This window comes from Argiope bruennichi, chromosome X1, assembly GCF_947563725.1.
Source record: "Argiope bruennichi chromosome X1, qqArgBrue1.1, whole genome shotgun sequence".
Lineage (NCBI taxonomy): Eukaryota > Metazoa > Arthropoda > Arachnida > Araneae > Araneidae > Argiope > Argiope bruennichi.
Window position 1 is genome coordinate 38,926,022 of NC_079162.1, and position 15,594 is coordinate 38,941,615.

The window sequence follows — 15,594 nt, forward strand, 5'->3', positions numbered from 1 at the left end:
CACCAACTTCCATTCTTTGGTATTTTTATTTGCTTATTTTTACAGCAACCTGCAGAACACAAGATTTTATGTCCTCTTAGAGGACTCCAAAGAAGAAAATGGTCTTTCTTTCCACTCTTGAGTTTGAGAAAAAAAAACATGGAGCTGAAAGCAAAACGAAAGGCACATTATTTTCTTTTTCCTGTTTCATGCTATTTTCTAAAGGCGAATGGAATGAGGATGTCAAGTATTGGTTAATGTTCGTATAGGTAAATTTTTATTTTCAAAGAACTTAATAAAAAATATACTTCCAAAATTATAAAAAGAGTTTAATTTCCTTATCAATCTGTTTTAAAACTATATACATTAATGAGAAGAATCTCATAATTTTTAATCATCATAGGATGAGGAAAACATACCAAAATCTGCAATCAAATCTTAAGACTTCTAAACTACTTAAACCTGATTTTTATTTTGTGAAACAGTTTATACCATAATGAAAAGTTATTCAATAACGTTGATATTCTCGAACAAGACAGATATCTATTATTCCATAAAATTATAGGCGATTGTATGACATCTGATTTTGTGTTAATCGCTACAAACAGAAATCTTTAGAAAATAAAGGGAAGCAATCATACGCACTAAAAGAATTCTTCCTACTCGTGAGCTTGATGAAAACATTATAAAAATTAGAACTACTATTTAAACTTCAATGAAAAGATCTTTATTTAAGAAAGAAGACATTAAACAATCAAAATTCTTGTAGTTAAACCTAAAATTTACATTATTTTCGGTTTTTGGACATCGATAGGAAAATGAGAGAAGAAAAAAAAACATCAGTAAAATATGATTGTAACTGTGAGACTGAGAGATCCAAAATAAGTCTGTTTGTTAATTTATGTTCTTGTTTTGGAACTTACTGAATGAATATTCTTCTGAAGATTTAGATTAGGTTTAAATCGCATCTTCAGGTTTTCGAGGGGCATTAGATGTTGATTCTGAAATGATGATTGGAAATATTACGAAAAAAAAAATTAACTTTGCATGTCATGCAACAAATTAAGGGGAATATTTCATCAGATCAAGAACATTTGTTTTTACAGTGCTAATATTTCTTAGGAAGTATCGACAACTATAATTATAAATCAAAACTGAAGATTTGTATTCAAAGACATTAGAAATATAATAAAATGATTGCTTTGAAACCTACCGTAACTATCCCAATACCGCTCATACAAGGTACAGTATTTTATGATATTAAACAGTAGTTGAATATAATATAGTATAATATTGTGCAAAATTCTTTTCTTCCTGGGGGTAAAAAATATTTTTCTCCCGAATACATCTGTTTGATAACCGTTTATTAAAAGGAAATAAAGTCTATGTGATTAGGGTATTAATTGTAATAAAATACACTCTTGTGTTTGAAATATAATTCAGCAATAATTTAGAACTTGAATCAATCAAGAGCATCTTCTTACAAAGTCGGATACAAATAACGATATTTTTGCATTGCCGAACATGAATTAAATGAAAATAGCTTAAATGTATTTGATTAAAATGCTTTCATTATTTTGTAATTAAAATTATTCAAAAAATATAATGTCATTTATTTAACATTTTCTCCATTCCTCTTTAGATGTCAAGACAAAAATTATGATAGATATCCAGTGCATTTATAGGAACTAAAATATGAATTAAATTGAAGTGAAAATGAAATAATTGTTCTTAGTTTCTTCATTTTCTCAGCCTATTTCTATGTCCTTCAGTATAATAGCAATATCTCTTCGTGCAATAAAGCAACACAAATGAAATATATCTATATTTTCTGTATAAAAGTCAATCATTATAAAAATTAAATTATACTATTAAAGTATCGTTATTACTTCTTCAACTACAAAACCTATTTTCAGAAATGTTCCCATTGATTACATTCTTTCCTTGTGAAGAAAAATCAGTTTGAGGACTGTATTAATTTTTCTAAAACGAATCCCATTCTCATGCCGTCTTCTAAAAGAAGAAAATTATATTTACTTAACATTTAATCATTTCTCGAAAGAGTAGCAGTTGCTAAGGAAGTGAAAAGAGATGACGTCCATTGCAAAGTTGGTTATATAAAAAACGCCTTTTTCAGAATAACGCCGGCTTAAGTAGATTAGGATTAAGCTAGACGTCGACATTTCGATTCCTGGAAAAGTTCCAGAAACGCCATTTCATTTCTTTAAACTCGTTTGAGTTTTCTTATTTCAGAAGACCGAGTTTTAATCTCATTTAAGCGAAAAGTGTGTCACGACTTCGGCTATTACATGAATCACAGATCAGAGCTACGGTTTTAAAATTACAGTGAATTTGAATTTCTTTCGAAGACGGTCTACATTATTTTTGCCATTAGAAGAGTTCTAAACATAATTGAAACATCGCAGCATTTGAATATTTTTTGGAAGAATGTTTTTATCTGTAGTAGCAGAAACTGCGTCTGGAAAATGAGATGTAATTTTGAAGAGACGTTTCATTAATTCTCATAGACGCATCTGAATGTATATGTTCGTTAAAACTCTTTTTGTTACTTTCGATTATAAATAATAAGCATTTTAAACAATTGATACATTTTGTTTCCTTTTCAGTTTTTGGCTTTGTTCAAGCACAGAATGTTGCTCATTATTGAACGATAGCATAATACTCAATATTTAACAATAATATATAATATTTCGAATATTGCTTGATTTTGTACAATATTGTACAATTGGAAATCACCAAAATGATATTATGATGAATACAGAAATATTTTTAATATTTTTATGAAAAATTTTACAATTAACACAAATATTTAATAATTGTAATTTCAATTAAATTTTTTAAAGAATTAATTTAGAATTCAAATTATTTTTGTAAATTCAATCTCAAATTATAGAAATAAAATTTTATTCTTTTTGATTCCATAAATAAAATTATTTCCTTGATTTTTCGATACCAAGCAGGTATATTTTCATTTTTGTGCCAAAATTTTCACCAATGTACTTAAATATTATCAGACATTTAACAATAAAGTAGTTTTTATAAAATTATAAATAATCAATTACTAATTTTTAATATATAATTATAGTTTTATAATTTTTTTGCTGTTTAATTCTATTGAATACTGTTAATTCTATTGAATTTTAATGCCCGCCTATTTAATGCCAAAAAATTTATGAAAGAGGAGTATTTACGTGTGATTTTGAAATTGTCAGCTTTATATTTTGAACCTCAACAGAAGTTTAATCAAAAAATTCAAACCCAAATAAGTTTTTCTTCATCGTCTTGTGTTTTTCTGTCTCATGTTGACAGAGGGCAAATAATACGAAGTTTAAAATAAATATTGCCAATATTATTACTACATCTCAAATGAGTACCTATCAGTATGATTCCAATCAAATTTGCATTTACTTGAATTACAATATTTTATGATAAACTACACAATATTTTGTTAAATGTCTCTAACAGCTCATTTTTGCAATGTAGAAAGAAGATATCCTCTTAAATACATTTCGTTTTTTTTATCTGTATAATTTTTGACTAGAGAAAAATTATTGACAGATCCATCATAGTTAAACATTTCATATTATTTATTTTTTTCATTATTTATCTTCAGAAACTTTTACAATTATTAATATATTTTAATCAATGAATTTCAGTACAAAGTGGTAAGAAGAAATCTTTTATTATTGTACGTTAACGAGATATTTTTTACATGTATACCATTGACAAATCCTTAAGAAACGTAAAAGAGACAAACAATTTATTCTTCATGATTTATGTTATAATTTTATGTCATGTTTTGCTTTATAAATAATTCAATATTTTCGTTTTCTTTATCTTTTTTCCCATTTCAAACGTTAGCATTACAAGTAAATATAAGTTAATCTGCAAAGAAAAATTAAGATTGTTGACTCTATTTTTCATATTGTATAAGAATTATATTTTTCATTTATTTTCAGCATAAGAATGTGTCTTCTAATTTATTTGATTTTAAATCAATGAGACAATAGTTAGCCTGGATGAAGGTTAATTGTTACACTGTATAATTAGTTACTTTCTTCTAAAGAAACAACTCGTCATTTTTTTTAGTTTTCATACAATCTTTTCTAATAGCTCTTAGCACTTAAAGAAGTTCAGGTTGTCGATAACTAAGCGCTTAATATAATTGTCCTATTGCTTTCATATCAAAATAAAAGCAATATGATATTGTTGCCTTTCTTTCTTAATAGCGCTGTACTTCAAATAAATAGTCTTCAGATTTTCAAATAAAGAAAAACAGGATTAACTAAAGGTTTTGTCAGAACTTAAATACATCAGAATCAACTAACTAATTGCATAACTTAATCACCCTTCTTTTTCTTTACAATTCTGATATATAAATGATAGATTGTTTTCTTCAATTCCGTCTAAACTCTTGGCAAGTTATTTTATCAGCTTTCCCATGAAGCACGATTAATACAAATTAAATATCTTTGTCGTTAGTATATTTCTATTTTAACGAAATAAGAATTGCAGTAATGTGCAGTAATTTTCTTTTTTAATATATATTGAAGCCGGGCCATTTCAGCAAGGACTAATGAAAATGTAAGCAGGTAATTTGTTTAATTTTGCATCATTATTTTTGATGAAGAACTAAAGGATATGAAATTTGTTTCGTAAGGAGAAATAAGATAATTAATGGTAGTGATATATATATATATATATATATATATATATATATATATATATATATATATATATATATATATATATATATATATATATATATATATATATATATATATATATATATATATATATATATATATATATGCGTCACAAAATAACACTTGTTAAAATGTATACTGTAGTTTCAAAAAACTATCTTTCTATAAATCCGAAATGCACTTTTAAGTAAAAAAATTTAATGTTTTATATTTTTGAAAAGGATAAGGAAGATAATATTCATCTAACTGCATAACATTTCTGTTGTTTAATTCCATAAAATTGGAGAGAAATAAAAGTTCATATAGCATTTTTTAATTTAATTACACGACAATTAAATAAATAATACCATATATATAGGAATTAAAAATGTTTTGAAAAATAAAACAATCCTTTACTAAAGTCTAGAAAGGTATAGTTGTAAACAATAAAAAATATTAAGATCATTGAATTCATAAAGTTGGTGCTTTTATTCAAAGCCACAGACTGCAATTTAACAAATGTGCGTTACTTCATTTCATATGAAATTTCGGGCAGTGTGATGCCTTAAAACCCATCATAAGTCAAAATATGCTGAAAGAGACAGTTTGAAACTTAATTTTCCTGAGCTTATCCACTATAAAATATATTTTTGAACTGTATACATTTCAGTTTGAAAAGCTGTATTTCAGAAGAACTTGAAATAATTTATTTATTCGTATAAAAATAGATGACTGATATAAGAACTAGCAGAAGAGTATGAAATCAGGATATATGAAACATCTAGCATTCTTCTTTCAGAAAACGAAAGTGGCAATTTTAGAAAAATGTGTGAATGAACAAACAAGAGTGAACTTATTCTTAGAGTTAATTAAGTCCATGGCTTGAGTATTATTGGTATTGAAAAGGTCTGATACGTGTTGCAGAAGTGTTCTTTCGCATGTTTGGAACGCATTTAAGGAGGCTTAAGAAGCATTTCCATAGCATTTCTTTATCCCAGCATACTATTGAAGATTTTTTAAACGCTTTTATTTAACTTGACCTATTTCATACACATAAAAATGGAATTCTTAAATTAATTTTATCTCTTTTCTTGATTCGCTAACGTTATGAAATATTTTACATGGTTGATTAATTTGAATCCACCAGTTTAATAACTGATATTTATTACATACCAGTGACGATGTCTGACAGTAAGTATGAGAAAAAAAAATGATATTAAAATTCAATAATATTTATAATAATGAATTGTAATTTAATGACAGAAAGGTAAAAATAATACAATCAAAATTAAAAAAAAATCTACTATTTATAGTACACTCTTAGAAATGCGTTTGTAAATATAATTTTTCAAATTTATTTTTAATGTGACTAAAAAATTACATTGAAAATAAAAGTAGTATCAATAATGTACATAAAACTTTATAGTATATATGAAATAGTATATATATGAGTAGGTATCATTATAAATTATATAGCGCGAGTTTGAAATCTTAGAAAATTAATGCATTTTAAATAATTTATATCCCCAGTTTTTTTAAATGTATATATAATACGTTCAGAAGGAATTCTGTAAAGCGTTCAATAATGAATGCTTAATATGAACTGCATTGAATGCTAAAATTATGTAATTTCATCAGGATTCTTGAAACCAATCATTGCAACTTTTAAAAATCATTTGTAATTTGAGCAATTACTTGATGAGCAAGTAATTTAGTTAAAATATGGAAAAAGTATCAAACTAAGATAAAATAAAGAGTATCATTCTATCATCATCGATAATGGAAACCCGTGTGCTATCAATGGTTAAAAAAGAACAACAATGAGCCAAACGTGTTTTAACTATATTCTATTCTTGACATGTACAAGATTCACATATACTAACACCAAAAATGCACGCATGTGTATTATAACATTAAAATAAGAGAAATACAAAAGAGATTTGCTGAAGAAAACCATCACAACATATGCCACTAATACCTTCTATTGTCCACACCTCTATCACGCTGCCCTGCCGCTAAGTGTCGCTCAATGACAGCACTCCAATATTTTTTGCCTAATGGCATACTTGTTACATCAGCAAGCTTATGTACAATTACAGTTTGCATTTTTTAATTATATAAAGATTTAAAATGTTTGCTAAAATCTTAATATACCCATTTTAGAAATATTTTCAAAGAAGGAAAATACTTATAAAATGATTTCTATGTGGAAATCATTAATCACAGTTAAATTTTTCCTTACCTATTTACATTCAAAAATATTTTAAGCTTATTAAAATGTGGAATTTTATTTAAATGGAATAGTATCAATAAACAATTTTTAAACTGCAGTTTTTAATTATTTTTTATCATCCTTTATAAAAATGAATAAAACTTTACTTCACGAGATATAACACTCCAAAATGCCACCTACTCTTCCCTTTGAAAATCTCTTATGAACATTTAATCCTTTTCTTGAGAATATCAACTAAATTTTTAGTCTAGGATTAATTTAATTTTGAAGTTTAATTCCCCTTATGCTGATAAATATCTTTTCCATGAAAATTCGAAAACACGGAATAGTTTCCTTCCTACCGTTCAATGCACAACCCTTAGTGGCTAAATATCATTCAAGATCAATCTTCCTAGTTGCTGTGAATCTGAGAGGGAATAAATAGTGATGTCAAACTAATCGGAAAAGTGAAAAGCGTTTCAGACTCTACTAACTTTGCTAATATGGTTAGCAATTACGAAAAGCTGAATTGTGTAGGCGCGTAACTGTGCTCAGGTCATTACCGTGGCCATTGATTTCCGCTGATTTGAAGTTATGAGGTCAGCTTCGAAAGCTCTCCAGACATTCTAATATAAAGTATTCAAAGAGCGTTGAATGATATTTGGGGGCCTTTATTAAATGCGGATGTCATCAAGATCATTGCATCATCCACTCCGATAATCCAATCAGAGAGTTCTCTCAATGTACATGTTTGGATAACTTTTGATTTATAAAATTGATTTTCTTTATTCTTAATTCAATCATTATTTAAAAGATTGCGTTGGATTTATTTTATTTTTAGAAAGAATTTAAATTCAATAATTATTTATATTTACTTCTACACAAAGTTGTGGGAAAATGTTACTGGGGGAAAAATATAAACTTTAGAAATAATAATTTTTTGATTGCTCTTATCTGCTGTTTCTTCTCTTTGGTTCAAACTCTGTTTAGGTTTTATTTGTCACTATTTATAAATTAAAAATAAAATTTAAATCTCAAGAAAACCAAGCATCCGGTCATTTATACAAGAATTTATTCCAAAACTTACGTCGCATATTGAAAACTTTAGGAATCATTTATCCCGACCGATTAGCTGATCACCAAAGGTGGCACGTTAATAAAACGGGCATTATACAAACATTGGCGACTGATGAGATTTTTATATAAATTCAGTGCTGATTGGCACTGTATCTTCTTTTCGCTTGTATTTCATTCTCTTTCTCTGCAGAAAAAAAGTGGCAATTTCAGTTGAGTATGTGGTTGTGTATTGTTAAGATGATAGTAAATAGACACTGCGTTTGATATTTCTGCTTGTAGGTCTGTGTGGTAATAATGTCTATACCGTTTTTAAATAAAGGCTTATTCGACATTGTATTTTCCACTCCAACAAAATGATTATTATAAGTCAGTAAATAAATATTGATTTATTAAGTGTACTAAAATAATTTTCATTTATTGCTTTGCATTAGCTTTATTCCGAAATGACTTTTTTACTTACAGTATCAAAATACAATGGAGAAAAAAAGAAAATTGTTTTTTAAATTCTTAGTACCTGGAAAACTGAGTGTCCTTCGATTTTTTTTTCGGAGAAGATATTTAGATACAAACACATACTGATTACATATGAATATTTTTCAATCGGACCTACATATGAACTTATCATATCGGAAATTAAAAATAAAGAGTTAAGATACTTCAAACGTGCATTAAAATAATTGTTCTAAGCATTACAGAAATGTTATTTATTAAAATTAAAATTATTTCTAGCACTTTAAGAAACTTCTAGTTTGATATTTTTTTTCTCAAAAATATTGCTTTTATACTAGGCCGACTAATGTAACTAACATTACATTTAGCTCAGATGCATTAACTTTTGAAACATGTCAGAAACACATAAATGAATCTGCAGTCGTAAAAAGTTGCTTTCTGTGTCATTCGCTTTTTTTCTTAAATTTCCTTCCTAAAGAAAACCACGAAGACCAAAGTAACATTTGATGTCCATTTATGGTGAGGAGATTTATTTTCTACTATTTATGGCTGGAATAATATTCGACTGGCAAGCACTTAAGTGGAAACTTCAAATGGAATTTCCCTTCTTTTTTAGAATATATCCAGATGTACTTGCAAAGAAATAGTAAATCTGCCAAATGGTTCAAGAAAATTTTATTATTATAGTGTATGGCAATTTTTAGAATTGAAAGCATTTTCGGGAATAATTTTTTTGAAAAAAAATTCTTTTGATCTTTAAAGTTATAAATAAAAATATAAAAACAACAATGTCCAAAACATCATTTTTTAAAAAATAACGTGAAAAATATTTCAAAGGGAATTTCGCATCTGAATGAAAATTATCTTTGAATGATGGAAAATAATTGTTTTAGCGTAAATTAGGAGCCCTGGAAATTAGCGATTTCTTCTATTTAAGAACAAAATAGTGATATAGTTTAAATTTTAATAGCTTACGAATTTTTTTTTAATAAATCACACTTTTATTTTCTTTCATTGTCAGCCAAAGGGCTACTTAAAATATAGGAATTAGATAAGAAGTAGACGGCTCAAGAAAATTTAGCAAAAACAATAAAAATTTCCGAAACAATCGTGAAAATCATTGAAATTTATTTAATCAATGTATATAATCTACCACTGCTAACTGAACCGGCGTCCTGGCATAGGGGTAGCGCGTCTTCCCCGTGATCTTCCCCGTGATTCTATTAGTGAATAGCTGTTTATTTCGATATGTTTTTAGTGATTAGTTTTGATTTGAGTATTCGCGAAGTTTTTTGATGCATAGAACTCCAAATTTTTATTCTTCACTTTTAATGCTAGCACATGTTTATATCTAAAGCGCGCCACAAATTATACTTTGTTTCTTAAGAAATCCGCCAGTGGATGAGATTTTTTACAACTATCACTAATTAATCTGTGACTATCGGATCTAAGACATTTTTAACATGCTGATAGATTATATAGACAGGCGCATATTTTAGTTATTTTATATTTATTAACACAAAATTCATTATAGAATGCATCATTATTATAGAATGTGGTATAAATTGTGCTACAGAATTTAAGGTGTGGAAAAATACATTTAGAAAAACAAAATTTGTGGCGTGAAAGAATACATTTATGAAAACACAATTTAAGGCGTGAAAGAATACATTTAGAAAAACACAATTACCTTAGTATACACAAGCGGACTTTAAATTGTTGAAAATCTAGGTTGGATATTTTCTGTGTCTTGGAATGATGAAACGAAATAAATGCAGAGAAAGAGTGAATTAAATCTAAAGAAATGCTTAAAAATATTCTTTATGAAATATATTGTAAAAGTTGTTCAAAAATAAAGTCTTCGATGTTGAACTGGGTCATTGATCAGTAAATGCCCAGGCATTTTTCTTTTATCAGGCTAGAAACTTCAGAAATCCTGCAAAAGTTTCCTCATCAAACTTGACGCGAATGTCATCATGAATGATGTTCTTCATGTAAGAGTTCTGACACTGGTTAAGTATGTTTGCTATATCACAGGACAGTTCTGCTGAGTAACTTCTAACGCTTCATCACTTGAGTCACAATCATTCATTCAATAATGATCTGTGCTTGTCTAAATGCGTTTTATCATCTGGTATGGGTCATGCCTAGGGATTGCAATACCGGTATACCGGGATACCGAATACCGGTATTTTGAGCCATTTTACAATTTCGTAATACCGGTATTCACAAGTTTAAATACCGGTTTTTCGGCATTTACTAGAAATGTTTTAAATTGTCTCCACTATATGTTCAGGGATCGCCAGCATAGCAAAATAGTATACGTTTTTGTTTTTATGTATCCCTAACTGGCGAAATAAATTAAAGCTAATGAATGGCTTAATTAATTGCTTAAATCTAAATTAGCGAAACATGGTTTATCCCTGAAAGAAGATATTGTACCCATAACGCCTAATGGAGCAACAGTTATGTAAAAATTTGGAAAGTTGATTGATGCAAATAAGCAATTGTTCTATGCTCATGGAATTCAGTTAGGAGTAATAAATGTATTATACAAAAAAAAAAAAAAAAAAAAAAAAACAGAAGAAATCAAATATTGTGGATATAGAAACTTCGGATTCCGACATTGAAGAGAGTAAGAGTGAGAGTGATATTTACAATGAAGATAATGACAATTTAATTGTCGAAAAAGATATTGCTAATGAGGATGACATATTAACCCATCAAGAATTGCTTCCTATAATTTATAAAGTTCGAAAAATTGTTAAGATATTTAAACTTTCCCCTACAAAAAATGCCAAATGACAAAAATATATACTAACTGAACATAAAACAGAATATATATTAATAATAGATTCTAAGACACGTTGGAACAGTTTACTCCTAATGATGGAACGATTTTTGAAACTGAGAAATCCAATCCAAAAAGCAATAATAGACTTAAAACTGTAAATTAATTTTTCAGATAGTGAATTCGACTTTATATCCAGAACTATATCAGCTCTACTTCCAATAAAACTGACTATAGAGGCATTATGTTGAAGAGATTTTAATTTATTAACAACAATAAATTTCATGTTGCGGTCATGAGAGAACAGCACACATCACTATCTGAAGAATTATATATTACATTGAAAAATCGCACAAAAGGAAGGCATACCGAAATAGAAAATGTCTTATGGTATTTACATAATTATGATGATTTTAAAAATGAAAATGTAAAAGAAAAAAAGAAAATAATCTGATTAAGTTTATAGTAAATTTTCTTACAATTTTTTACACACAAACCTATCCACATTCAGAAGAATTCGGTTCAGTTATCGAAGATTATGATGACACTAATGTCGATAGTGAAAATGAATTGTCTCTTGAACAAAAATTAGAATTAACGATAAATAAAGAAAATCAACGAACCAAAATGCAATACAGAAATCAGCTATATCCAAAACCATTCGACGAGAAATTGATGTATTTGAAGATGAGGGATTTAGAGGTAAATACTTGGAAAAAGTATATCGCGTATTGCTAACAGTATCGCCAACTAGCGTAGATGCCGAAAGAGCGTTTTCGACAGCTGGTAATTTTTACACAAAATTACTTTTCAGCTTTAATGACAGTACAATTGATGCATCATGTTTTTTAAGATGACATTTCAAAAATTTGTAATAGTACCACAGACTGAATAGTGATATTTATACTTTTTTTGTGATTTAAATAAATAAGTTGTTCCTTTACTTTTTTGTGATTCTTTATATACTGTTATAATTTATAAGTTCCATATTATTTTTTGTGATATTTACACTCTCTAACAAAACTGGCAAATAAAACAAAGAAACACCTGTGTTTCCTTTCTTTTTCTAAAATTTCTAATACCGGTATTAAAACCGGTATCCCGGTATTAAAATCTAAAAAATACCGAATACCAGTATTGAAATTTTGGTCCGGTATTGCAATCTCTAATCATGCCAATAGTTTAAAACACCTTATATAGAATTGACATAAATCTAAAAGAAACTGTTAAATGTCGTACAGTGGTAAAATTTAATTATAAGAAAAATATTTCTTAAAAGAAGCGATAAAAAATTGCACGGAAAAAAAAATTCTAGGCAATTAAATTAATCTGTAAAGGAAGCTAGTACGAGTATTAAAATTAATTAAAGTGTACTCAGAAGCAGGCAGACAATTTTTTTTTTTTTTTTTGCTTCAGGATTGTCTGGAACGTGAGAATTGCAACGTGAAACCTTCTTTCTGGCGATTCCTTTATTTCCTATTTGTATACTTCGAGTACGAGAAACCAAATGTAAAATTCAAAAATCAGCTATCACTCTAATACAAAAGGATTCAATCGAAGAAAGCATTACTGATATATATTACCAGCTACAAATTGAATCAAAGAAATCTCTCATGAAACATTGAACAGTTTTAATTTGTATTTTTTTTTTACTTTGTTGAATTGCATCAGGAAATTTCTCTTCAATGCTTAAAAAGTTAATCTGACAGAAAAATCCCCCAAAATGAAACCGATTAACAGAAAAGAAAGACAGCTATTCATTTCAACCTGCAGGAAACATTTTGAAAAATAGTCTCATTAAAAAATTTGTATAGTCACTTTGATGTATCGGGATTTTATTCTTTGCGCAAGAGAAAAAAACTACTTTCAATTAAAATAAATTATTTCAAATAAAAAATAGATCGCTTAAAAATATTCCTCTCTGAAGCAACACAATTAATGGAAAAGTGGTTTTGTTTCTCCCAAAATGCTCTTAAATTCTAAAGTATTTCATCCATTTCAATTACCGTAAAAGCTTATTAAAAGCCGTAGAGTGCAGGCTTAATTACTTGATATAAATTCCCTTTAAAAAATTTATTGCTCTTTTTCATTTTATTGACATTATTTTAATTAATCTACTAGAATATGAGGATTATGTAACTTTTGAGATCTAAGTGAATAGAGTAGATAAAATGAACATGATAGCAATTTAAGCTTCCCATTATTGTCTGAATGGTAGAAAATAATTACACGAAATTAAGATGACTATTTAAATATTAGCATTTAGTTAAATAACTAAGCGATTAAATTATTATATACACATATATACACATTTTTTTCCCTGAATCTGATTTTTCCTGGTACTCTGTTGAAGAAAAATTTGTTTTTATATTCTAAGAAAAATAAAGCAAAATAATACGTTTCTTGCAATTCAATTTCCTATTTTTATGAATTTCTTTTCCCCTCATCTAATCGAAAATTTTCTGTATATATCTGTCCATGACATTCTTAAAGAAAAGCTTTTGAAGAATATAACTATATTTCTTTTACCTTTCTAAATGCATTTTTTAAATGAAAAAAATTGTTTATGAAATTTAAATGAAAATGTTTCCAAAGGGATATATTTTATTTTTTTCTTGATTGACAGATTTATTTTGCTTCAATATAAAATCAATATTATCTGGAACAAGTTTTAAACTAAAAAAAATAAAATAAAATAAAACGGAATCAATTTGTTTGTCAAATGTGCAAATATCGTGTCATAATGCAGGGAAAAAATAAAATCCAAATTCAATTTTAAGATTAGTCGTAAAAAAATATTTGAAATACTCAAACAATAATTTCTTGACCAAGTCATAAGTCAAAAGATTGAAGTAATGAATAAAATGATTTAGGTAAAAAAGATGAATTCTTCAACACCTATCTTAGAAATATAATGTGTGGTCCTTTTTTCAGAAATAAATATAAAATCTTCTGATTCTTTAACCAATAAAATATAATTTAGCTGAAAGATTCATTAATTAGAATTTTTTAATTATTTTGATTTAAATTAAATGGGACTTACAATAAAAGAATTTCTACAGTATATATTAAAACTGTACGACTTAAAGTCCTTCAGTATTTGTCATTCCTTTTGCATAGTATAAAAGTTTAGAGTTGTAGCTCACCTAGTAATCAACATCTTAGTCGAATAGTTTTGCAAGCTAGCAAAGTTCGTCATCAGTTGCATGTGATGTAGAATGGAATGCAGATTTTTTATTTTTATTTTTCGCTGATAATTACGGTGTAGATATACCGTTTGCTTTGGTATTTATATTATTGATAAAGTTGTCTCAGGAGGTTTTTAGGTTCATAATTTTTTATCCGGTAGATTTTAGGTATCAAAATTGACTTTTTACAAATCAGCAGGGATCAAATAAAAACTTCAAACAGAATTTTTAATTATTTTTTTTTAAATTTTGAATATCAATCGGAAAGAAAATTGTAAGCCTAGATCCAGGACAATTAATTACTTGGTTCTGTGTAATATAGGGGCTAATAAAAAGAGTATTCGGGAATAATTCATATTGATCTCTTTGATAAATTGATATAAATTTAAATTTTAATTTAGTAACTGAAATAACGAATCAAATGTATTAATTGATATGAGTTATATAAATTTCAGATTTTGTGTAATAAACTAATTTACCCTAACCAGAGCTACATACAGAGAAAATAAAGACTAAAATGAGAGGAAATTGAAAAGAAGCAATACAAAAAAAAGGAAAAAAAAGAACATTAGATGACTAGTGGGTTAGCCCTCTAGGAAACTTTGTTGCATATTCACTAAGGAAGACATTACCCTCCCTTTCCTATATAAAGTTGTGGATCATGTTCAGGCCGTGAATACCTTGAATGGCATTGGCAAAATACAGATCTTTCTAATAAATTTAACATTTTTATTTAATCCTTTGAGGCATTGTGGCTTCGTTCGAATCCATTTAACCATTTTTTTCCCTCAGAGATGTATGTCGCAAAGATTTGACACAGTAAGTTCAAATGAAGTCATCCCCTGACTTGTATGCAAAAATATGAAAAATTTAATAAATTGTCATTTTTATTTCCTTTTGGTGTATTTGGTTTAAATAAAATCAATTTCCTCCTAAATTTTAGTAGTTTTATGTTATGTCCCTCAAAGCGTTAAGCTAGCGAGAAATTTTTAGCGATTGGTCTTTCGAACACGGTTAACACACAAATGCCCAAAAATCTAATATATATTTCATACGCTTTTTTCCGACCGATTGAAACTGCAATTTGATATATATCTATAGTAGTAGTCACAAGATCTCATACGAAATTTCAATTATATAAGTCTTTGCATTTTTGAATGATCGCTTTTACATGAATACAGTACAGACCGA